Raw genomic sequence first — 25,507 nt, forward strand, 5'->3', positions numbered from 1 at the left:
GGCAGGGCCGGGGCGGCGAGGAGAGGAGGCTGAGGGTGACCTTGGCACCCTCCATAGCTCCCGGGAAGGAGCCTGCAGCCAGCTGGGGGATCGGCCTCTGCTCCCAGACAACCAGCGACAGGACAGGACAAGGGGACAAACTCTCAAACTGCACCAGGGGAGGCTGAGGTTGGCTATTAGGAGGAATTTCTTCACAGAAAGGGTTTCTAGACATTGGAATGGGCTGCCCAAGGAGGTGGTGGAGTCATCATCCCTCGTGGTGTTTAAGGAAAGACTGGATGTGGCACACAGTGATTTAGTGGTGGTTCAGTCATAGACTGGACTCAATCTTCTCAGAGGTCTTTTCCACCCTGACTGAACCTGTGATTTTCTCTGCAGGTCCAGAGGCCTCCAGAGCAGAGGATCAGCCTCCAGGCAGTCACAGTGTGTTGGGCAAGGAGCCCACCTTAGCGCCCTACCTGCTGGCACACCCAACATCTGCTGGCCCTGCCACCGCTTCCAGGACAGCACAGCTCTGAACTCCCACCCCGTTAGAGACCCGGCAGACTCCTCTTTCTGTACACTTCCATCTTTAAAGGTATGTACCATACATGAATATCATGACACGATATTCAAAGGATGATTTCGGAGAGAGGACTGAATGGACTGAACTCACTGACAGAGGGGAGGAATACAGGTCTCTTAGAATCAGAGAATGTTTGGAAGAGGCCTTAAAAACCATTTGGTTCCAACACCTCTGCCATGAACAGGCACACCTTCTACTTCAAAGGCGTATCCAGCCTGGCCTTCAACACTTCCAGGGATGTGACATCCACAGCTTCTTCTGGGCAACTTGTGTTAGTGCCTCACCACCATCACAGTAAATAATTTCTTCTTCATATCTGATCTAAATTTACTCTTTTTCAGTTTGAAGACATTTGCCCATGTCCTATCACTCCATGCCCTTGTCAAAAGTTCCTCTCCCACTCTCCTGTGGGCTCTTTAGGTACTGGAAGGTGCTCTAAATTCTTCCCAGAACATTCTTTTCTTCAGGATGAATAGCCACAGCTCTCAGCCTGGCTTTACAGAATAGGTACCCCAGCCCTCTGAGCATATTGACTGCTCTTCTCTGGACTTGCTGTCTCTGGGAAGAGTACAATTCTGTGACAAAACAGCAATATATTTCAATTTGATCATGAAAATATTTCTGTTACAGAGAACACAAACATAGGCGATCATAAAACATTTTTTCTCTCATTATTTCTAAGATTTCACAAGCATTTCCTATAATTTGAAAAGTTTCCCAGAGAAAACACACACTTTCAGCACCAAGATTCAGCCCAGTGAAGCATTTTCAGATGTGTTGGAAGGACCAGTAGTGGGAAAGAGAAATTATAAGCACCAACACAAACTGTCTACAGAAAAGTGAAATAAACCTCATGACTTTTGGAAAACTAAGGGAAAACTAAGTCTTGTTTTCAATTCTGAGAGCTGACTTTGAATTACTTTTGCAAGTGGCATAAAAGAGCTTAATTTGTTTTCCAGATGAAGCAGGAGTATGATTTGGTAACTGCTTTCACTTTGACTAGAAATTAAAATTTGTGCAATTGCCTTGTAATTGTCAGAATAAAAATCAAAGGTACTTCTGTTGTAGAACTGGTTTTAATCCCTTTTCACACCTACAGCGTGTGGAACATACAGTTCATAGCAGGAGTAGAATACAAGGCAAATCTGTTGCCAGTAGCACGAGGTGCTGTCTGGCTCCTTGCAAAGTTTAAGGCACATAAAACATTATCTTTACAAGACTGCATTCAGACTTTCAAGTAGCAAAATACCATTAAAAGATTAAGCAAGAGTAACCTGAAAGTACAACACTGAATAAATGCCTAAAATGTGCACAATTCCCTCTTGCTCGTGCCTAGGCAACCAAAGGAACATAAATACAATTACATTTGTCCTGTGCAAACCCTCATAGCAAATATCCTTTCAAGTAGTAACAAAGAAGCAAAAAGCCCCGGTGATTTAATTGCTCGTGCACAAGTTGCTGTAGTGTGTTGATTTGCTGTCTAGAATAAGAACATCCAAACCCCATTCCTACTGCAGTTCCAGCTGTGGTGAGGAGAGCAGGGTCTCCTGTTTTCATGTGCAGTATTGCTTCTTGCAAGGACAGGAGCAATGGGATTATGCAGTGATATCACTTTTAGTAAAACTACTTGCCAGAAATATGTGGTGGAATAAATTCTTCCCAAAAGGAATAGCTTCCTTTATGCCATCCCCACAAGAGCAAAATGAGAGAAGAACTGAAGACGCTGACTCTGGGCTGTATTTTTCTCTGGGTGTATCATAATTTTGCACCTCCTTGACTTCTGCCAATAATTTTGTGCATATTGATTTCTTCACAGAAATATTTTTTCCATTACTGTCTTTCCTCTGTAAGACAGTTTTATGTGTAAGTGTGCCTTTCTGATCTAATGCCTAGCAACAACACCTTCATATAGAATTCTTTTCCGATTTTAAGAGCTATTCTTCATTATTCATGATTTTTAAGGCACTATTTATTTTCAGTTCCATATCTCATCTTCTCTATTCCAGAAAGATGACTTTTGGTGGCTCAGGTTAATTAAGACCCCCTTTTTTATTTCTCTCCTCGTTTCCTTTGAGGATCTTAAAATAATTAATAGCAAAGAAAATAATCATATTTTGAAATATGGCGAGTGCCCCATCAGAGGGATAATTAAATGCAAAGACTATATTAAATAAGCTTGCCCAGGTGTTTCACTGAATAATGTAAATTTGTTTAAACATTATCTTCTGTAGGGAGGATTAGGCTGCTTCACCATTTTTGTGCATCTAAATTCATCTCAGGGCTTATCAAATTTGCTGAGTGCATGTCTGCATTTACAAATGATTGAATCATGTTAACAGAAGTTCCCACTGAAAACAGAAATGCTTCCAGGCATCCAACATGCTTTAGCTTAGAGGCACAATCTGATATAAAAAACAACAAAAAAACCCAGCAGGTAATGAAGTTTTTAAGTAGAAAGTTAGACAAAGGGAATTTAGATTCATTCTTTCTTGTCATGATGGTCATATTTAATACCTCTTTTAAAAATAAAACCAAAATAAGGCAGTTTTAGCAGTAGGACATTCACAGGCTCATTTTTGTGTCAACATCCTCCTGATGTGCTGTATCACAGCAATGTATAACAGCCTCTTGAGGAACACTGCTGTCCAGCCCAAAGAAGGCAGGGAAGAAGTGAACAACTCTCCATTATAATGAGAGTTAAGGTACTCTGTAGATTGGTGTACAATGAGAATAAGGATGCTCACCTGGAGCCTGGGATTCTGCTCCATGTAAAGCAAAACAGGTGCAAAACTGGGATCCCCAACCCTGTGGGAAGACACCACTTCTGGCCAGCTTAGAGCTCTTGCCAATTTCAAAGACTTTTTTGTCATTGCAGTGTGAAAATATTCAGGAAGTATAAGCTCAGATCTTCACATGCCATGGGAGTTTATGAGCCAGCCAGCTGTAATCCAGCACCACCTCCTCTCAATAGTAGTAACCTATAGGAAAACAATTAGCTTAGAAATTGGGATATAAAACCTTAGAGGATGCTTGTGCAGATGCACACCCATCTAATAAAATGTCAGTATATCAATAATCAACTAGAATTGCTGGGATGAGAGGTAATGTTGGAAGGTTTATTACTCAGCTACCTCTTTACTAGCCCTGTGCAGTGCCAAGCCCTGGCACAACCATCGCTGAACTGTTACAGCTTCACTGGGTGCTGTACTTAAATACACCTAAAAATGTGTCATCCAGAGATGATGCTTTGTTTGTCAGTGTCTCATCACAGGTAGCAGCCCCATTTATAAGTGCTTTTCAGCATAATTTGGTCTCTGTTCTACCACATGCAGATGAGCCATCAGGTAAGGGTACAGCTAAGTAGCATTGATCACAGCTGTATGTCAACTCAAGCCCACATCAGGGCTGTCAGACAAGAGGACTTATGACCAGCATCAGTCTTCTTTGCTGACAGCTTGAATGCTGATCTCTCTTCCAGTGCAATTGGGCTTCGGTGGCATTTGAATGAAAGTCACTCTAGTTCTGCTGAAAGAAGGAAAATGATATATGGGTTTATTTTCAAACATGCCCATGTGTGAATTAGGTGAGCAGAAATATTATACGTGTACAGGCTGTGTACAAGCATTCATTCACGACTGCCAGGCACATCTCTTCTTGGTGTCCAAAATTAGGGGCCTCTGTGGATTGCATGTACAGATTGCCCCATTAGTGCACCTGGCCCTGGGTCCGTAATATGAAACTCTATTTTAATTTATATGAAATAAATACCTTAATCCAAATTATGCCAGCCCTGCAACTTCAAAACCATTATTATAATAAGTAATTTTCTTCACACAATAACAAACTCTCAATACATGATCTTTAGTCAACAAGACTGATGTGCACTGAAGTTCCTGTTCACAGATTTATCTTGCTTACTAGATAGAAACATGAAAAAGGTGGATGTTAGTGAGATATTTCAGAATTAACACTTCAATCATTGCAATTAGTTATAAATCTCTCAGATTGCCACCTTATGCAGTCATTTGCAATTAGAGTGCAGAATAAATCTGTGCCTGTGGACTCTGGATAACCCAAAGCAATACAAGAGTATTGTCAAAAGAGCAGCCAGGCTGACTGGGAGCAGTTTAACTCTGTTTGAAGCTTTGTTCTGTGCAAGTCAAGGTCACCCAGTCACTACTCCCTCTTTTGAATCTTGGACGTAAATTGCCTGAGGGGAAAAGAAACAACATTTCTTCTGCCCATTAAGAGTACTGAGAATAAAGATCAAGGCTTGTCTTGCTGCTTGGCACACAGCACAGCTTTCAGCAGTAACCTTAATTTGCTGTTGGATCTGGTTCTATCTTTCAGGATAGTTTGATGATGTCTAAGCTAAGAAACCTTCCATTTCTACAGAGTCAGTAGAGCAGTGACTCCTTATCTCATTTCACACACATAAAGCATCACTTCAAAATTGCAATTTTATAAAACAAGGCCCTAACTTTCCACTGCAGGCCACCTTGGTTAGTCACTGCAACCAGGAGAGACCAAATGTCTGCACAAATTAACATCCAATTTAACTTGACAGCTAAGGCCGGTCTCACCTTAATTTAGGGATTTTCTGCTCATGATAAAGGTGTGGAGATCAGGCCCATTCTATAGATGCACCCTCTGAAACATGCTGAGCAGATACCCATCAGTGGAACCCCAAACCTAAGATTAATATTAAAAAATGACTCTTAAGGACCAAAGTCCAGAGAAAGCAAGACTGCAAGACACTTAAGTATCACATCCAGCTTCTTTTAGAGCCATCTGGAAACCTCCTTATTTTTGTCGGGACTATACTATCAGACCCTATATTCTGGCAAATAAGGGACATGACACTGCAAGGTTTCCTGTGAAGTTCTCTTGAATTTCTATTTGGCCTGGAGTTTAGAGGACTCAGTATCTCACAGTACCATCAAAGCCAAACTGAAATAGTCCTCATCTGCTTTTCTTTCTGCATTGCATGAATTTGGCTTGCAAGTTAATGAAAACAATTTGATTTTCTCACCACTCATGGGCTCTCAGCCATGTCCCTCAGAAATAAATATGGGGTTTTTTGGTCACAGAATCATATATTTTTTCCCTTTAAAAAATTTGGCATAATATTCAATGAAAATAGTTATTGAATAGTACTTGATGTAACTATTGAACATAACTCAGATACCACACTACTGTCTATAGTCCAAATACCAGGAGACTTAATGTTGCTGTAAATATGTTGAAGTGGAAAGTCCATATTCACAATTCATCCTGATTAACTGAGGAAAAAAGGCAAGAGGCTAAATACTAATTCTAAGATTTTTTTTTAAAATATTGAGTAGTGAATTTTACAGAATTCAGCCTTATATCAATCAGCTTCCTGCAGTATCAAGTACTACTGATGATTTGATATTTATATAGTTGTTATTGTATCACAATTCCCACACGCACTTTTGCTGCTGTAAGTCAGAGCAGACACTACCAGAGTTGTGCCAGAGTAAAACTGGTGTGAGGGGAAGCATTCAGAGAATCATCCTCAAGACACAGAGATATCACTTTGTCTGCCACAGGAACACTGCCAACCTTAGGGTGAATGTGGCTACTGTTCAGCAGGGCACAGCAGCCTCATCCTCCAGTGTGAAACAGGAAATGAATTTAAAAAAACCCCAAATCTAATTGATATTTAAATATGGTAGGATGTAATTACTCATGCTGGAATTCACTCAAAGCATCAGTACGCTGAATGCTCCCTTATTCAAAAAAAAAAAAAAAAAAAAAGTACAATCAGTTCTTTAGTGTCCACCAACAGAGAAGACTTAGGTTTGGGAGCTGATTGTTAAAAAATTGGTTCAAAACATATTTCTCATATTTTTCTTGTCATTATTATGTTTGTTATGCTTCAAATCTACATCTGAATAAAGAAAGTGGTAGCTCAATTAAATGCTACTTAGAAGTTTAGAAGGCCTTTACAAGTTTAAAATTAATTGCAAATGTTTCCAGTTTCCATTCATTTCCACAGCACTTCTGAGGCAAAATTAAACAGCAGAACCACTTTACAAATGGTGAGACAACAAAAAGTGTTTGGGCAATTCATATTTAGAGCTGATAGCAAAGCAGAAGTATATGTGCTATTGTTTGGTCCACAATTGATACATGACAGCGTGACTAATGCAAATGTGTCTTCATGTGATCTGGGGTTGTCAGGCCAGGAAATGAATATGTTAAAAGAAGGAAGTCAGACAGTAATTTATTTCTACAGAGCTGTCATTCATCTAAAAACCCTGGCAAGCATTATCTTTCCTAACTGCATAGGTATGAGCATGTCAAGGGAGCACACCTCTAACTTAAACAGCTGGAATCTGAGCCCTAGAAACTTAGAAAGTGAGAATTCCTAAACATAAATCCTTAATGGCTACAAACCAAACAGGTTGATATTGAATTAAAATTCATGGTAGTCAACAAAAAAAGGGAAAATTATCATTAATACCAACAAAAATGTCTCAAATCTACTCTCACTCATATATATGTAGGTAACAGGTGGAAGAAATTAGTATATCCAGAAAATTTTAACATTTGTAGAAAAAAAAGTCTTTGTCATTGTCCGTCTTTAAACATCACATTACATAGGTAATCTCCAGTTATTTGGCTCAGCTCTCTCTGCCATTTATACACCACTGTGCTCCATTTAAACCCAATCCCCTGATGGACGCTAACTCTGATGGACACTTGTCTGCACTGATTGAATTTTAAGATGTGTGATAGGGAGTTAAGAATGTAATCCTAAAAAACTCAAGCAGATAAAACAAATTTTTACACTACAATTTCTATTTCTAAATTTTATTTATTTATTTTTGGCTGTGTACCTTTTGAACTCCTAGGGTATGTAACAATTTCTTAATTTCACTTTCTATAAATGCAAAATAGCAACTTTGTACATACGTGCATAGCTGGGAACACATGTTCATGAAACAGAGCCTGAGGTGGCCTGGCATGCTGGCACAGTCCTACTCCAAAAATCCTGAAAATCAGACTTCCAAGACATAAGATTCTCCATTTGCTGGGTTAGACATCCCCTCTATGAGCACTTGCATTACCTTAGGTGATTTTGACATTTGACATTTTTTAAAACAAATTTCTTAGGCTGTATATCTTCTGGGAAGCTTCCTTCTCTTTGTTACAAAATTACAATTGTAAGCTATATGTGAATCTCCAGTGTGGAGAGAGGGAAATCTTCATTTTCTCACCTGATCATTTCACGACTTCTCATTTTATTCATGATTATTCTTAAGTGGTTTAAATCCAGCACTGACATAGCTGGCACATACCAAAGTCTGGGATTCTAGTCCCCACAACTGGCAATTCAGTGTAAATAAAAGAGATGTCTTTCTGCACCTGATTGCCATCCATTGGGAGACTTAGAAGTCCTTGGATGAAATGTGCCCCATGGGCTCAAAATGATCACATATTTGTGCTGATGCCAGAGCTGTGCAGTGGAAGTTGCACCACATATATAAAACTTAGATGCTGAACAGAAGAGCTTAGAGCTGTGGCAAACACAGCTCTGGCTTGAAACACAGTAGAAGAAAGCTCAGCAAAAAACATTTCAGACAATTTAAACCAAAACACTGACTGTTCAAATTCAACTGAGTACACTTGATGAAGATGAGACTAATAAAAGCCCAGCTGCTTAGCACTTTTGACTTTCAGCTCACACTACTTGTATACGAGATGGTTTTTGTTCCAAACTGAATGTTGCTGGCTGGAGATTAATAGGTAGGCTGAACATATGCTCTCTGTCTTGTTTTTAGGAGAAAATAATAACCAAAGTTTAAAACATGAAGTCTGAAAACCAGCCTCAATGATGCAAACATTTCAAGGCACCCTCTTCCTCTGTGCAATGATTAATATTAATGTGAAAATCTTTCATTTTTATGGATTGCAGCGATGAAAAGGTCCAGTCCTGCATAACTGAGCCTCTTCTGTGCCTTAAACAAGACAACCAGACAATACCAAACAGACTTTCCCCCTTTTTAGGTTTTTTTTTTTTTTTACATACTTTCATTAAGGGTCTTAGCAATTTTTCTAAGGCAAAACAGAATAAAACAGCACAAATACAATTTAGTTAATACTGTTAGATTATGATATTTCCATCCTCTCTTTAGGATGTTGCCAGGAGTTTTTATTTCTAAAAATAATTTCATACCTGTATTTTTATTTTACCACAACTAAAACTAGTAATAAACATGCCACAAATAGTATTTGCCAGCAGAATCTTTCAAAAGGTAGCTTATCTGCATAAAAAAATTGTGTAACATTCTCTTACATATTTGCTCTTTTTTGGAGACATGCAGTTCTGTATTAAGCCACCCTATATAGGTGACTACAGAGGTTGACAAAAATACTTCAGTAAAGGATGTCAAATGTTGCTCTGTGAAGTTATTTTAAGGGCCTGTCAAGGTGGATTGCAGAATTAATGTAGGCTGCTGGACCCTGTTTTAAGAGAAGTCATTATTAGAGAGTGCTTGACTTAATCTTCACAGGGGTGATATTTTCATGCTTTTTTATACTGTATTAGCTTATGGGCTAATGTAAACCACATGGCTGATGAAGTAAAGATGAAATTTGTTTCTTTGCTGTCCAGTAGAATTTCTAGAGTTGGTCACTTGCTTTGAGAAACTTGGTGTCCTGCTGCCCTGGCACCTTAAACTCAGATGGCCCTGTGTGTGCAAATCAATATATATTTGCAAGGAAGAAAGTGACAGAACAGGCATGCTCTTTGCTTAAATCATACATCCTCCAACTCCCTTTTTAATGGCACTCAGAGGAGCACATGGGCTGCTGATCACAAATGGGGGCCATCACTTCCCTCCCCAGCCAGCCCAAGGGTGGCATTCAAGTGTTCCAGATGCAATTCAAGCTGCCCTTTACACTTAGTAATCAATAGGAAACATCCCTAATGCTTGACTCACTGTTAGAAGTGTTTTTTTACACTGCCAAAAGAAGATAAGGCTAATGGGAACCTGCACTATCCCAATGGCTCCAAGGACTCTGGGTCACTGCACCCCTCCTTAGCCCTCTGAGTCATCCAGCACCAGCATCCTACACAAGCAAAAACTTCCAGCACAGAAAATCAACCTCTTGAGAAAATTGTGTTGTTTGTCAGAAAGAAACCAGAATATATGAAAGACATAGCCAAAGCTCTCTTTGCTTAAACCTACATGGAATTATCTTAGTGAGAAATTAGAGAAACCAAATAACCCTAAGAAGGGAATGTTTCCCATTATAAATCAAAACCAGGTAGCAGTCATTCTGCCTGCTTAAAAATCACCCCACTGGAGTCCTCCCAGTGCAACAGCAGCAGTATGGCCCAGGTACTGGCAGATAGCAGGCCAGTGCTACTATCCCTGGGTGTGCTTGTGTATACAGGTTCCATGAGTTACTGTCATTGTCCCAATGAGGCTTATCACAGAGATAAAATAAGCACTATGTAGCCAAAGCCAAGCAAGACTGATTTTAAAGTAGCACCAAACAGGGGAAGCCGCAAAAATTGAAATTGTAGAAGCATGTGTTATATTTCTGTTTTATAATAAGAATAAAAATAGTGGTCTGGAAAGAGGAAGTTTTATTTCCTATTTTCAGTGCTAAGAACACCTACATGGAATAATTCCATATCCATAGCTGTTTCTCCTCTACAGCTATTATCTGTGAGCTGACATGGAAGTCAACACACAATACAGTCTAGTGCAGTGAATGGACTCATTATGAGACTGTAAGAACTTTTGTCTTCTTTGCAATCCTCACACTAGCTACTGGCCATTATGGATGTGCAATAGAAGGAGATGACCCAGCAATCTGCACAGCCCACATAGTGCACCACATTGTCTCACTGGGACTTGCTGGGCTGTCCACAGATTATGGATACAGCAGAGCTAAAGTGGAGTGTAAATATCTTAATGTCTTCCTTGCTTATGTCATTCCTGAGCATTAGCTCTGCATCTGTAGAATATTGTCTGAGCTGCTACAGATATGTCTATTCAAATGTGTCTTAATATTCAGCTGACTGTGCCTTTTTGACATGTCCCATCAAATAGCCAATAATGATGTATTTTCTTGGCATTCCTAAAACTGCTTCCCATGTCTCTCAATTACTTGCCCCCAGCAAAATGGCTGCAGTTATTAGCTTGTGCTTCACTGTGTCATTTGTGTTATTCTAGTTCGATGTGAAGTATGACTTCCTGCCACTTATTTGCTGATGGCAACTAGCTGCCTTTCCTTCCCCCCTGAGATTTTGTTTCCCCTCCAAAACATACTAGATTTTTTTGCTGGCCAGAAGCATAATTATTCTTCACTATCAGTAAATTCTTCAGTTTCTCTTCTGTTTAGGTTCTGTTCACATCCAGCATATATGTACGATATTTACTTAGTAACAAATAAACTTTTAGAGTATAATTAAGAAGTATTTTCAAAGTACCAAATCCAAACAGCATACAATATGCGATCTGACATGGTCAACAAAAGACAACCATAGAAAAATTACTTGGAACTTATGATTTTTTGGTTGTTGCTGTTGATCACCTTGAATTGTAGTCTTTGACTTCAAAATACAATTTCATATTAACATATGCACAGTAATGATACAAACTGCCTTGGCAGAGGTATTGAGTTTGGTTTTGTGAAGAATGAGTGTTTAATTTAATCTCCTTAGAATCAGCCAAAAATAAAGCCCACTGAAAATCATTCCTGTCTGTGTTTTTTCCATTTATCAGAAGAAAATAACAATTTTGTAGATTTTTTAAATTCAATCTCCATTAAACACTGGTTTCAGAAAAAGTCTTTTGTCCGTTTCTGGGCATCACACGTAGCTATCCTAGAGTTTCTGATGAAACTGGTAGGAGATTGTAAATGCCTAACACTGAAGTGGAAACAAATAAAATCCAAACAGTGAAAAAAACCCAAGAAACAAACAGCTGAAATCAGGATGAAAGGCAGACAAAGCATGAGGCAACAGAAGCACGTCTATCCCACATAACCCCATGTTCTGGCCTACTTCATTATTCCCTTTACTGTTTTCTGTACATTGTATTTCCAGACTGTGCAACTGGATGATTGTTTGTTGACTGTACATATTACAAGTGGTACTTCAGCGTTCTGCTATTTCCTGATCTGTTTAAATGACAAAGTGTGCCCAGGCCTCTCAGTATTCAGCTGTGAGTCCCCCCCGTGCAGTCATCCTTCCCCTCCATACTCAACTTGGCAAAGTGGCAGCTGTAAGCCTGCAAACCACAAATGGGTCTGACATGATGAATTTGGATGTGGTGAACCAAATCTGTAGGTGAACAGCAAGAACAGATATGAAACCAGCACGAAGTTCATGTAGGTTTGCACTAAACAGTGCCAGGGACTGTTACTGGGAGAATGATAAATGCTGTGTTGCAGGACACTGTTCACATGATCAGGCTGGTCCCTGGCCGTAGGAGCCAGTGTTCTCCCAGGTGGGAGAGGTATTTTCAAAGTACCCCAAGGACACTCACAGGGATGAGCTCCCTGAGCACCATTCCCAGCAGGCAGAGGGTGCCCCACCATGTTGTTTTACAGCCTGTTTACAGGGGCAGGGTAGATCATGCCTGTTGGTCTCTTCACCAGTAAACAAACCTTAATACTTTTAATACCCTAATCTAGATGTAGCTTTACAGCCTTAACATCCCCTAATGTACCACAGAGGTATCTACCCTAGATTCACTGTTATCTAATATATCACTATATTAAGATTTGGACACAGGAAAAACCACAAGTGTGATCCATTTCTGACTGAAAGAGCCTTTTAGTTCAGTGGAACAGCAGCCAGGAGTTTAATTCTGTGCCATATGTTATTATATTTGTATATACTGGGTTAGATATGTAAAGTGTTAGCTCCACATTATGTTGTCAAGGAAGAATTGCTCAGCATTCATTTGATATTATGCACGACATCAGATTTAAAAGGTTTAGGAGGAGAAGTGAGAGAGAAAGTGATATAAACAGATTAATAGAGAACTGTTTAGACCAATTTGTATGGTGTATCATCTAAATGGATATTTGTTTTGTTACTATTTATACTGTTGCTTATTTGCTACAATGTTTTTCTCATACTTTTTGTTTTGGTAGCAAAAATTCAGCCTCTGTCTGGACTACATTTGAGACTAGATAGTAATAAAAATATTCATAGTGCTTTTCTTTATTACTATGATTACTTTTAGAGTGACTCCACAGCTTGACATGATTCGGGAAGAAGACATTCACAAGAAAGCTTATGGAAGAATGAGGGACCTGTCACTCAGAGAGACCAGCTATTAACCTGAAAATAGAGGCATGAGGAAAGCACCACTGGACTGTCTATCACAGCTTTTTAATTCCCACTCTTTTCTCACAGTAACATATATTCATTCCACTTCTGATTTGCTCCTAAAAGCAGGCTTACAGTCTGCAGCCTAACAAAAGCAACACAGAAATAGTTGCAAGCTTTACAAAACAACACAAATTACTTTTCATAGCATTAATCAATTGTCCTACATTTTACTGGGGAAGAGTCATCAGCATAGACAATAATCATTAAGAAAAGAAAACAAATCTGTTTCTCCATCAGGTTCAATATTGCTAAAAAGCAAAGAAATGAGAAAACAAAACCAAACAGTGTGAAAAATGTTTATAACCAAGACAGCTGGGTAAAACAAGCAATTTGAATACATTCTGGAGGCAGAAAATGTTCCTCTAAATTGCCTGCATCTGAGGGTTCACATGTATATGTAATTCACACAGAAATCAATGTAAAGCTCTAGCTATACTTTCTACTGCTCAGCAACTAAGAGAGCCTCAGCGTGAGTCCCATAGAAGACAAAGAGAGAATGATACTTTTAACTTGGCATCTGTAATTTAACACAAACTGTAAAGAAAATGGATGTATTTTAAAATGTTTTATATTTGTTCCAACATCTGAAAAGAAAGGATTGTAGACTTCAGTTTGAATTCAGTCCTGCAAAGTGCTAAGAAAGAAATCCTGGTGTCACGTCAGATGCAGTTTAAAAAACCATCATCTATAGGAAGCTTTACATGCACCACACTTACCTTACTTGTTCTAGGATAAGGCTGTGTATCTCCTCTGAAGTAAATGCAGCAAAAATTTGCTTCATTTTTAGCAAAGAAACAAGCACACACTGCAGAAAAAAAATTTACCCTCCTTTATCTGTATGTGGGGGGTTTGCAGATATTCAAGCATCTCCCTGTTGTGGTGCCAAAGGATTGGTTTTGGTGTTTTTGAACAAGTGGCTCTGAAGGAAGCCAGCAGAAACTAATTGCAAGCCACATTAAATAAGAGAATCAGATGGCAAAGTGGGGAGAAGTTAAATAACTTTAAAGTTACAATGGAAAGTTTACCCATTTCATTAAAAGCTGCTATATATAATGCTGCAAGGCATCGAAAAATCTAGTTTTCTCTTGGCAAATTATTTCAGCTGTCCTAGGCAAAGCCCTTCCTTAATTAAACAGGTGATATACGTCTAGCCTTTGAAATCGGGGTATCTGCCTGCAGGGATTACTCCTGGTTCTAAAAGATACACTGTTAAATAAACAAAATTTAAGGCTAGGCATTAAATAAAGCAAGAAGTAGAAGCTCCCTAGAAAACAGTTCTCTGTTGCAAACAGCTTTCTGAACAGTGAGGTTTCAGCCAGAGAATGTACCATTTTGGTACACAGTGCCCATGACAGGAGGGACAGGTAACAGCAAGGAGGGTGAGAGCTGTCCCTGACGGATGAGTAAAGCATTTCTGTGCTGTCCAGGGGGGCAGCAGAAATTGAGGTGGTAACTTTGGGAACCAGCATGCGTGTGGGATGGCTACAGCTTCTCACCTGCGGAGCAGAGGCCTCTTGTACCCCAGCATGTTACAGGATACAACTGACAAAGTGCTGTCCCCAAAAGGCACCTTGTCCTTAGCAATGTCCTTGGGCACAAAACAATGGAAGGGCTATGCAAACATGAAATTGAGATTAGGAAATGAGTTTCCTAGTTTTAACTGCAAAAGGATCTGTATTGCCCACCAGTAGCACTTACTGCCCCTGCAGCTTTGATGAGACTTTGATGTAGTTACGTGTTACAGTCTCACTGTGAGGCGAGGGAAACCTGCTGTGGGGTGAAGGCAGAACTGGTGAGAAACACCTCAAGCACTTTCCAAGAGCTCTTTGACAGAGAGGAAGGATGTTTTTCAGAGGGTTCACCAGCATCATAGCCCAGAGGTCTGGACTTTAACCTAACCCTCATAAGCAGCTCAGAGGGGACTCAGCTATCTTGAAAGATGTGCAAGAAAATCCAACATATGTAAAGTGGTGAAACAGTGGGATTTTTTGTGTCTGGTTGAACTTAAATACATGAATAATGTTTTTGTGTCTGTTGCATGGTTTGGCTGATGTAGTTTGTGGCTGTTAGCAGCTCGTGACTTTGCAGAAAGTCCTTGTGGCTCTGCAGCAGGGTCCAAGGGACGGAGGTGACAGTAAGCAGTGTATTTCAGAAACCTAGGTATGCTCTACCCAGGGCTAGTCACTGCTTCAGCCCCTAGCAATGCACAGGTTGGAAATGCATGGCTCTGCCCTAAGCCCACCTTAGTCCCCATTTCCTTCAATCTCACACACATTCCAAGCAATCCAGTTAGTGCTTCTTCTCTTGATACTGAAATTGTGATGGGATCTGATTAACCTGCTCCTGATGGATTCAAAACAGGCCCAGCAGCTGTGACTTGCACAGTCAAGAAGAAGGCAGGAGGTATCTTTCATGTTTGAGGGAGACTGCATATTTATCTGAAGAAGCTGGTATTCCTGAGCTTAAAAATAAAACATGCTACCAGGAAAAATGTCCATGTCCCACAGTACTTGTTAGATTTTCTGTCACTCCATGAATGCAGGAAACACTGTCAGCCCATTTACACCTTTGTAGCTCAGTAATGAAAGTCTTTTGTGAAGGAAAAAGAAAGAAAAGCCTAGAAGAGCTAAGCCAAGAAGAGAGTTACACCCTAAACTGAGCAGTCACACAGTCTTCTTGTCAGTGGCTGTATCTCAGTGAACTTTATAAGTAATTCATGATAGTATTTTTTGGTTTTCTTACTCCACAGCATAGTGGCACTGTCCATTGAGACTGTGATTCCTTGTTGGGCTTTACAAAGAGTCAATGGCTGACCAAAAAGAGACAAAGATGGTTTGTGAATCTGTTGAACTGAGGGGCTATTACATTTTTAGCTAAATTTGAGAGGAGGAAAACGTCATCTAGAACAAAAGGAGCATACTCAACCCATATGTCAGAGCCTAATAAATCCTGTCTTTAATTTTGGGATTGTGAATGGATCAATTAAATGGATGTTACATTCCTGAATGAACCCTTGTATTTTTTATCCATCTGACGCATAAAAGCATTTTCCTGAGTGGTAACCAGGGGCTCAGCAACAAAGCACTCTTGAGCCCACTTTCATTTCCTTTCCCCAAAGAGCTCAAGTCTGAAATAGTCTTCAGATTAAACCAGAAATGAGGACTTGACACTTAAGCAAAGTAATAAATGAAGCCTCTCCACAACAGTGGCACTTCTGGCTAAATGATAAAATATGTAGACAAAAGCTTTTCATTTGGAGTATTTCATGAACATATTTCTGAGAGGTAAGAGCACTTCAGAAGCCGAGAAATATATTCTCCCCCCTTTCACAAGAAATAATTATTCTGTAGAACATAGAAAGTGGCAAGGAACATAATTCACCTTCCCACTCTGGGGAAGGTGATAGGCTCTCTTCAGAGCCAGGAAATCAAGTGAAGCCAAACACTGACATCGCACCTGCAGCACCAACTCACCTGTACAGAGTTACACCCTGAACTGAGCAGTCACACAGGCACAGATGAGCCGGCCAGGACCAGCATGACTGCACCTTTGCATGGCCACGATGAGCAGCAGGCTTCCTCCAGTGCAACACTGCCCAGAGGTGAAACATGATAATGGAAACAGCTGGGCAGAAGAAAGGAAGAGCAGAGGGCATGGTGACAAGGGTCTTCTGAGACACCTGGTGCCATGAGCTGGGTGTGCTCTGCCCCAGCTGCTGCCCTGCACTCAGGGGTGTGCACGGCAGGTCAGGGAGCCACATTTTCTGAAATGAACCAGGAATGCAGCAATCCCCACAGAAATATGTCACTAAAGACAGCAACCATGCTCCTGGCACCACTGCAGTTTCTCCCTGCTCTCCACAACTGATAACACATACCAAAGGCAGAGATTTCAATTCCTGCTGGTTTTTGACACTCCAACTTCCACTCTCCTCCCAGAGATTCACAAAATACCAGCTACCTCCTCCTCATCACAGAGCTAAAGTTAGTTCAGCATGTGAATATTTGATCACTGCAGTGACAAACAGGAAAACTTATCTTTAATTTTGTTTGTCTGTGGGACTATCTGCTTGCCTGTGTGGTGTCATTAACAACCCCTGGGATCTGTAGCTCCAAAAAAGTCACCAAGAGGATAAAAAGTTTCAGCACTTCCCGTAAGAGACAGGCTGATCAGGACACTAGGGAAGAAAAACTATTCATAACTTGCATTTACACAGGGCTCTTCCTTAGTTTCCAGGCACCAGAAAAGATGGGTTCATTTTCACCCCTCCTTTTTTGGATGTGGGAAGACTACAACATTGAGAGAGCAAATAACCACACTGAGGTCAGACACCTGTGGAGCAGAACAGAGGAGCTGGGGCTTGTTTATACCATCCTCTGCCACCAACACACAGTGACGCAGCAGTGAAGCCAGTTTCAGAAACCAGCTCCAAATCTGGTGCTTTAAAGAAAAGATGCTTGTGTATCTCATGAATAAGCTTGTTTATTCTGCTCCCTTCATGACCATGTCCCTCACCTGCAGGGCGTGCTGCAGAGAGATTGTCAGGTTTCTCACATTCACCTGGCACTCAGTTATTTGACTCCTGCATCATGCAGAGTTCCATTTACATAAGGAGCTTTGCAAGGCATCTCCAAATCAAAATCACATGAATCAAATCTGTGGGCTAAGTAGCTAACAAGTACAGTCGTAATGGAACAGGGACAACAAGATTTTAGCTTGGTTCTAGAGAACCAAATCAGCATTCACACAGTCTGTCTGCCTGACTCCAGCCTGCCTATTGTCTTTGAACCTGCTCAACACCACCAACCAAACACAGAAGACAACTGAGATGTCAGACCTTTGCAATTGCTGCAAAAATTGATAGTCATGTAAAAGAGAGATGTCAAAAATACTTCCACTGGAGGAAAATCCACCTTTTATGAACCACAGAAGACTCCACATAGAAATGATCCAGTTGCAAAATATCTAATCTAAAGGATTTACTGATTTATCTGACAGTATAATTACTGTTAAAAATGGAAAAGAGAAAGTTCCTGCAGTGTGATAAAAGTTTTAAAGGAAGGAAAATTAGGGGTGCCTAGATTTCCAGACACAGCATCCCTCTAAGAAATAAATCCCAAATTAGTCAGTGCCATAAATAATCCCCTAAGAGCCCATGCTTCGGAGATTGTGGGCTCAATTATTTTTGTCATGAGACTTAGAAGAGATTAAGCAGATAGGGGCAGAGCATGCTGATTAAGGAAAAAGTGGTTTGCTCAGCAGATGTCTTGTCAGAACCACATCCTTTAATCTGAAGTACAAACACCCTAAGACTAGCATTGCAATGATGTGTTTTAGCCATTAGAGCACAGATTATTCTGGGGCACAGCAGCAGGGAATATGAAGGAAGTATGGTCATTAGGGTGCAGAGGAACTATATGGTAAATATCTTTCTGTGAAAGGATAAATGTGCTTGTCTAGGCAGTTTCCCATCAGGAGGAACTTAGGCACAGCCCTCCCTCGTTGCCAACACTCAAGCAGTGTTGTGGTGCTCTGAAGATGTGCCAGGGATGGACTCATCTCTCTGCTAGACCTTTTTCAGGAAAAAGATGCTCTGTGCAGAGCCCATGAGCCAAACAACAAACTAAGAACAGGACCAGTGGTGTGACCCCAACAGAAACCACCCCCGTTCCTGGGAAGCTGGAGACAGATCAAACTCATCTCTCTCCAGAGAGCATTGACACATGCAGATTTACTTGGGCATTGAGCTCAACTCCATGGCTCAGATTTGGTTGTCTGAAGAAATCTGTAGCCAATCAGAGAAACTGAAGATGAGGCTAAGAAAGTGGAAATCTTAAGTCCTGTCTATGTGTTCACTCACGTAACATGTAAACTTGTCTACATGAGAAAATCTTTTCATTTTTATCAGCTGTAATAAGGTGCTTTGAAGTGTTTGTTCACACAAAATTAAAAATAGCAATTTCTCTTTGTCCAAGTATGGGATAGACTCAACCTTGTTCTTCCACAGTTCAAAGGAGACTTCGTGCAAACAGGCGCTGTGCAGTCAGGAACCAGAGACTAGAGACAGTCTTTTGCAATGTTAAATCACAGTTTCATCATAACCCCAAGAAAAGTAACTTTTTCAGCAAGAAACCTGGGATAGAAAGCCCACTGACAATTCTAGTGCTTGGTTCAAGCTGGCTGCAGTCAGTACATTGCATTAAGATAGCCCAAGGAGGGATGGAACTTAGATTTCTTTGCAAACTCTTAGTATTATAATTGCCTTTGTTTCTTCCTCCTAATGTAATTAAATTCTGTGTAGGATTTGTCAGAATTTGCTTGAAGGCTTGAATTTTTGATGGGACACTAACTCATCTAAACACATGTTGTTTAACAATATAAAACAGCATGGGAACTGCAGTACAAAGCTCTTTCATTTCTGAAAATGTAGATACCTGGCAAAGATTATCTTCTGTACAGTATTTTATCCATCATATATAATATTACATAAAGCTAATTTACCTGAGACTTTAAAAATAATGATGTTTCCCTTTTAGTTAATCTGTTCAGATTTCTGAGCATTAGTTTGGTGGAAATCTTAATAGGGTTTGATTAAATATTAACAATGTATTATTACCCATACCTATGTTTTTCCAGCTAAATGTACAATGACCTGAGGGTTCAAGAATCTGAGTGTGTATATTTGAGGGAGTAAACATGTGCAAAAAGCCATTGCCTTGAATGCAGGCATGAAATTAAGATTAAATAAACAACTTCTGTCTATGGACGTGAAATCCCCACACTGATGGGGTCTGACAAGCAGGGCTTGTCACTCATAGAGGTTTCCTGAGGAAAGGCTCAAGGGACTTTGCTGCAGGATGCACACAGGGTGTGTGAGAGAGCCCATCTCTGCCACCCCATGGCCATGGAGCACCCGCAGGCACTCGCAGAGCGCCTGCTGGGGAAAGGCAGAGGAGCGTGGAAAGCCATGGGGGCTCGGGCAGAAGGCATGAGGCAGTGTAAGATCTATCAGAGAACTCTCCTCACGGGTACTGTGTCTGCACCTGAAACTCAAAGGACACTGCCACCCTGGCACTGCCACCCTGTCCTTCTGTCCCTGCATTTCCAATGGGGAATGTGACTGACAAGTTCACCAGATGAGCAGCTTGAAGGTACATTGAACAACCACAAAGCTAAGGGCATTTTCCAGATGTCCAACAGGACTGTCACATCCAGTGCACGAGCAAATGGAATGGGTCAGAGTGTCCAGACAGTCCTTCACATTACATTACAGCCTCTGGATATTATTTGCATCCAGCAGCCTCTCCTGTTTAATTCCTCCCAGTTCCAGCTCCGTGCTGCTTCTGAGCAGGAAGCAAAACAGCTCTAGAGGTGCCAGCCTTTCCACATCACATTAAAATCCTTGGCAGAGTGATGATTGCCCAAACAAAAAATTTAAATAAGTATTTATCCAATCTACAACATTCTTTTTGGCATTAAAAGAAAAGAAAAAAAAAAAAAAAGAGCATCTTCTTGTCTTATTTAAATTATAGTAAAAGTTTCAGTAACATTTTAACATAACATTTGACCAAAGATCTCTACAAAATTTCATAAACTTCACAAAACTCTTAATAAAAGTTTTAAAAAATCAGATACCTAATAAAAGTTATCTTTAAATATGTAACCAAGTACATGAACAAAATTTAGAAAAAAACATTTCCTTGATTCAGCTAAATTGTGCTCCAAATCCCAGTTCAGTGAGTCTTCTGCTGACTGTACTGGGGCTTACACCTAATCTATAGCTAGTTTCTGGTAGAGCAATGAACATTTTATTCTGCATTGACTGTTCACCTTGGTATTTGCAGAATGTGACTAAAAAGGATATTTCCACCTGAATGCTTTAGGTTTGCCAGAGGTGTAGAAATAAGTTTTGCTATCAATTTTTTAAATGAATATTATTGGCCTCCTACTGTTCATGTTTCTTGCTGCAGATTTCACTACAATCTGATGTATAAATTGTGTACTCTGGATATGTGCACAGGCATATGTATTCGTGAGAATAAATAGAAACAAACAATATGGAAAACAATGTGTTAAGTGATCTCCAGCCACCTAAAAGGTGCAATTATTTTTTGCTTGGAATAGCAAAAATTCAATTAAGTAAGTAAGTAAGTAAGAAAATTAATCTTAAGATGGCTTTGTTGGAAAACACCCCAGCGCAGAGGGCAAATGGGAGGTTAGAAACCCATAAGGAGGAATGGGTTTGTGTTAATTTCCTTCCTTCAAGTCTGTGAATATGTTTTGTGGATACCAAGTATTTCACCCACAGAATATAGAAGGGTTTAATGTTTGTTCCTCCCTCCTTCACAGTCCCACTCCAGCTGCTGGCCCAGGCAGCCATTGGAGATCTATTATCAGCTGATTCACCTTTGAGATAGGTACAAAAATTATACCTAGATAAGACAGTGTAAGGACTGTGAGGCTGTAAGGCTCATTTTATACATGAGCAGATGGAAAGTTTCATCTTGGCTATTCCAGGAAAACACACTTGAGTTACTTGTATAAACATTAACTTTACTATTCACTTTCAATGCATCTCAAATGACAGTTAAACTAGAAACTGTATTTCCAGCACCATCCACCTGACATGTCCAGGCTTATGGCTTCCAGGCACCATTGTGTTTATTGCTTAATATGCTTTCAGATACACCCTACACCTCCATCACACACGTTATGAATGGATGCTGCACCATTTGAAGGCAGAAATTAGGTCAGAGGAAAGCAGGAAAGGCCGTTGAATAAACCATGTCAGGAAATTATTTGGATAAAAACACACTGAGGAGAGGTGATGTATACCAATATACAGAATCTGCCTTTAGCTTGAAATACTGTCATATGAAACCTTCAGTCTGTATGTCACTTCAGTTTGAGCCATTAGCCATTTTTCCCAGTCACCCTGTTCTGGAGGGAACATGTCTCTAGAGACAACACTGGATGATACAGTCATTATTTATCATCATGACACCCCTCCCGGGACTGTTAACAAATGGGTCCTGGAAATCTGTCAAGACCATCAGTATATTACAAAGATGGCAGAGAGAGTCAATATATAATAATTCTTCCACAAAAAAAGTGGTTTAAACAACGTGCTATTAAAGCCTAATAGCCTATTCATCAGCAAAAAATCAGAACAATCCTTAGACTCAATGATCCCATCAATGTTTAGGTCTTCTATTATAGGCTTTCAGAGCTGATTAACTAAAATATTAATTCATATAGGTGTGCACATACACATATACACACCTCTTCATGTGCTGGAGGTGAAAACTACAGTGCACTTTTGTGCACACAAGAGAAACAAACCTGATGGGTGAAGGCTGTCAGAACAGCAGTGGTACTGCCACTGCTAATGTCCAGTTCATAGTTTTTGTTTTCTAGTAGGCAAACCATTCACCAATCCCTGGTCTCATACTGAAGTCTTTAGCAAATTTAAATGTCTCTATTCCTGATTTAATCAATTTTAGGATTTCAAAATCCTGGATTTAGCTATGCCTGCAAGATTCCATTGAATCTCTATGGTTTTTGTGTAACCCAGATCCTGCACTCACAAACCACAACAGGGACTGAAGCTGCCTGTAGGACCCTGCTCCTACACCATAGCGAAATACATTACCTGATAACATCCCTATAGTTTGAGTTTCCAAAATATACTTGAATCAGCATTTTCCTGGAAAACTCCTCATTTTTCTTCTGATTCATAATAGAATACATTTTTCTTCCATGGATACCAAATTTCAGTCAGCACTGGTAGTTTAATGCTATGACTTGGGCATCTGAGTAGTAATTTGCAAACATCTACAGATTATACAGTCTATAAAAAGAAAGATCAAGATATTAAAATTACAAAAGCCAAATGTGTCTCTTAAAAATGGTTTAGGACTTTGAATGTTGTACTACATTAATAAAACAATAAAACTTCCTTCCTGATTATTTGATATTACTTTTTAATGGAATTACGTGCGAAAGGGATAAATCATATTTTAATCCCACCAGGAAAGAGCAGTGTATCTTTCTATCCAACTACTTAGAATTCTGTTAGCATTATCTTAATTACACTTTACTTCTTGCTGCATTTGAATGACTGCTTTCCTTATACATAGCACATTTAATATTTCATTAGAAGGACATTTGATTTTAAAATTACTTAAAATTATTCGTTTTATATTTTTAATTTAATGATTAAGTTGACAAAGGAAAACACTGGTGTATTTGTAACAGGAAATGACAAAACACCCTACTACATTTTACTTATTTCTATAAAAAAGAAAAAAATTGGAAATAGTCTTTTCAGTCGAGAAAACAATAGCTAAACAGTGCTGTAAAGTTGATTTTTGTATCTACTTTAGCATTCCTCTGATACCTACATACAGATAGTTTTGTTATTTTCCTTTTGAGGATTTTTTTTAGTTAGTTCATTGACAGTGATTCTTGAGCCATTTAATTTCTCCAGGTTCTGCTGTTTCCTGTCACTGTCTGCCAAATGGGGAAGTACAGAATCTAAATCTGTTAAATAAGAAGTAATATTTCTGCCCAAGAAGAAAGCACAAAAGCCAGAAGTCCACTGAGGTGAATATTCATTTGTCTTTGAAATGAATGGTTTCATTTTGGAAGGTGCAACACCAATGCAAATCTCATTAGCTGTCCAGGGGATATTTAAAAACCCATCCACTTTATCAATGTATCAAATATAGATTCAGCACTTCAGTGTAAAGTACTAGCAAAAGTAACACACTTGTACTTCTTGCCTGGTAATTCCTATTGGGATAGACACACACACACACATATATACATACATACATATATATATATATATATACACACACATTTGGGGTGGGTTTTTTTTGTGTGTATATTACATGTATTACCTAAACCATATATTATATAAAGTATGTGAACATTATTTATCTGTTATATATTACACATTGTAGGGTATTTTATTATGTATATAATTTACTTTTTTAACTTTTTGTTCTCCAACAGGATTCACCAACACACTTAGTACATGATGTATTGCATCAACTCCAAAGAAGTTAATTTGCCATTCAAGAGGATTTTGTTTATAAAAAACTTAACATTTCCATAACTTTGCACATACTTATATGTCCAGATCTTTCTAAGTATGACTATGCTTTGCTAGTTACACAATTATTCAATATTTGCCATTTTTAATGCTTTTTTCAGAGGGACATTTGATGTTATTCAGTGAAAGTGCTCACTAATCTCAAGCTAAAGTTGCAATGCTACATGGCTAGTGGTGATGAGCAGAAATAAGGCTCATCAATCGTAAAATCAGGTCTAAACTACCCTGATACATCACTATTTAGCATTTGTGGAATATGAATGTTTTTCAGAGCAGAGCTGCAGACAGTTCCTTGCAGAGGTCTGTGCTCTGCACACCCACCGCTATCCATCAGCCGCGCAACAGAGAGGCCACTCCTGCTCTCCCACAGGAACACGAACCCCAGGAACGTGGGTGTGTTCCTTTGTAAATCTCTACAGTAGTTAGCTCAGATGGGCAGGCTTTGGTAACGAAACCAACAAAAAACCCTGCAGTGCTGCACTACAGCAATGCACCAGAGGTCATGGCCACAGCCATCTGCTGGAGTGCCGCAATAAAAGCTGCCAACCCAGATCCAAACTTTCCTGAAGATGTAATAGCAAAGAAATGGAGGCTGGATTGCTGGATATAGTTAACCAAACATACATGGAATGTTGGTGTTGAACAATTATCCAGAAGTAGTAATGCATGAGATTCCACCAACTTATGTTTCAGTTTCAGTATCACATCATCAGTAGCACAGAAACGCTCTCCAGAAGACTTTTCCAAAATAAAACAGGAATGCCAGGACCATATTTAGTGAAACTAAACTTAAGAGCATTTCATTGTCAGATGAAGGCTCCACTGATTACCCTGTAAGGTAATACTGCAAATATTTATTATTCATATAGTTCAAGAGATTAAGAAAAGAAACAAAATTAAACAAGGTGCTATTCTCATCAGCGTAAAACCCCAGAGCAGTTTGTCTATTGCATGGTCACTGCAAATATATTCTGCAGCAGCAGAGATGTTCTGCAGTGCCTTAGAGATGTAAAAACTGTGGAGAAATATCTGACACACTAACAAACCTGATCACTGAATTTGTTGTTACACTAAACTTTTACACCCTTCCAGTGAATTTTCCCTCCCTCAACTATGAAGTGATAACTCATTCAGTCCAGGCTATTTTTCAGAGCAGATATCAATTTTTTACAAAATTAAGTGTCTACAGAGAATAGATGCCACTCCTGATACACTGGTACATGTAATTCTCAAATATGGTCTTGTTCATACAACAGGAATATTGCTTTTCATATTCTGATTTGCATTAATAATGATGATTAACATACAGGTCTTGAAAATATTGCATCCTAATAATTCTCTCTGTAATGAATGAGTAAGAATATCCACATTTTCACAATAAGGAAGTCTGCTTTTAAAAAGTCACAATTTAAGAGTCTGGGAATGAATTCAGCAA

At 39.5% G+C, this 25,507-nt stretch overlaps 1 long non-coding RNA gene across 1 annotated transcript; it reads left to right on the forward strand.

Moving 5' to 3' along the window:
• The first annotated feature begins 29 nt into the window (after window positions 1-29).
• LOC134558015 (uncharacterized) lies at window positions 30-25,507 on the forward strand. The gene is made up of 4 exons (XR_010082242.1): window positions 30-168; window positions 379-577; window positions 23,443-23,558; window positions 23,973-25,507. It is a non-coding gene; the product is annotated as an uncharacterized LOC134558015 (long non-coding RNA).

This window comes from Prinia subflava, chromosome 1 (genome assembly GCF_021018805.1).
Source record: "Prinia subflava isolate CZ2003 ecotype Zambia chromosome 1, Cam_Psub_1.2, whole genome shotgun sequence".
Taxonomy (NCBI): domain Eukaryota; kingdom Metazoa; phylum Chordata; class Aves; order Passeriformes; family Cisticolidae; genus Prinia; species Prinia subflava.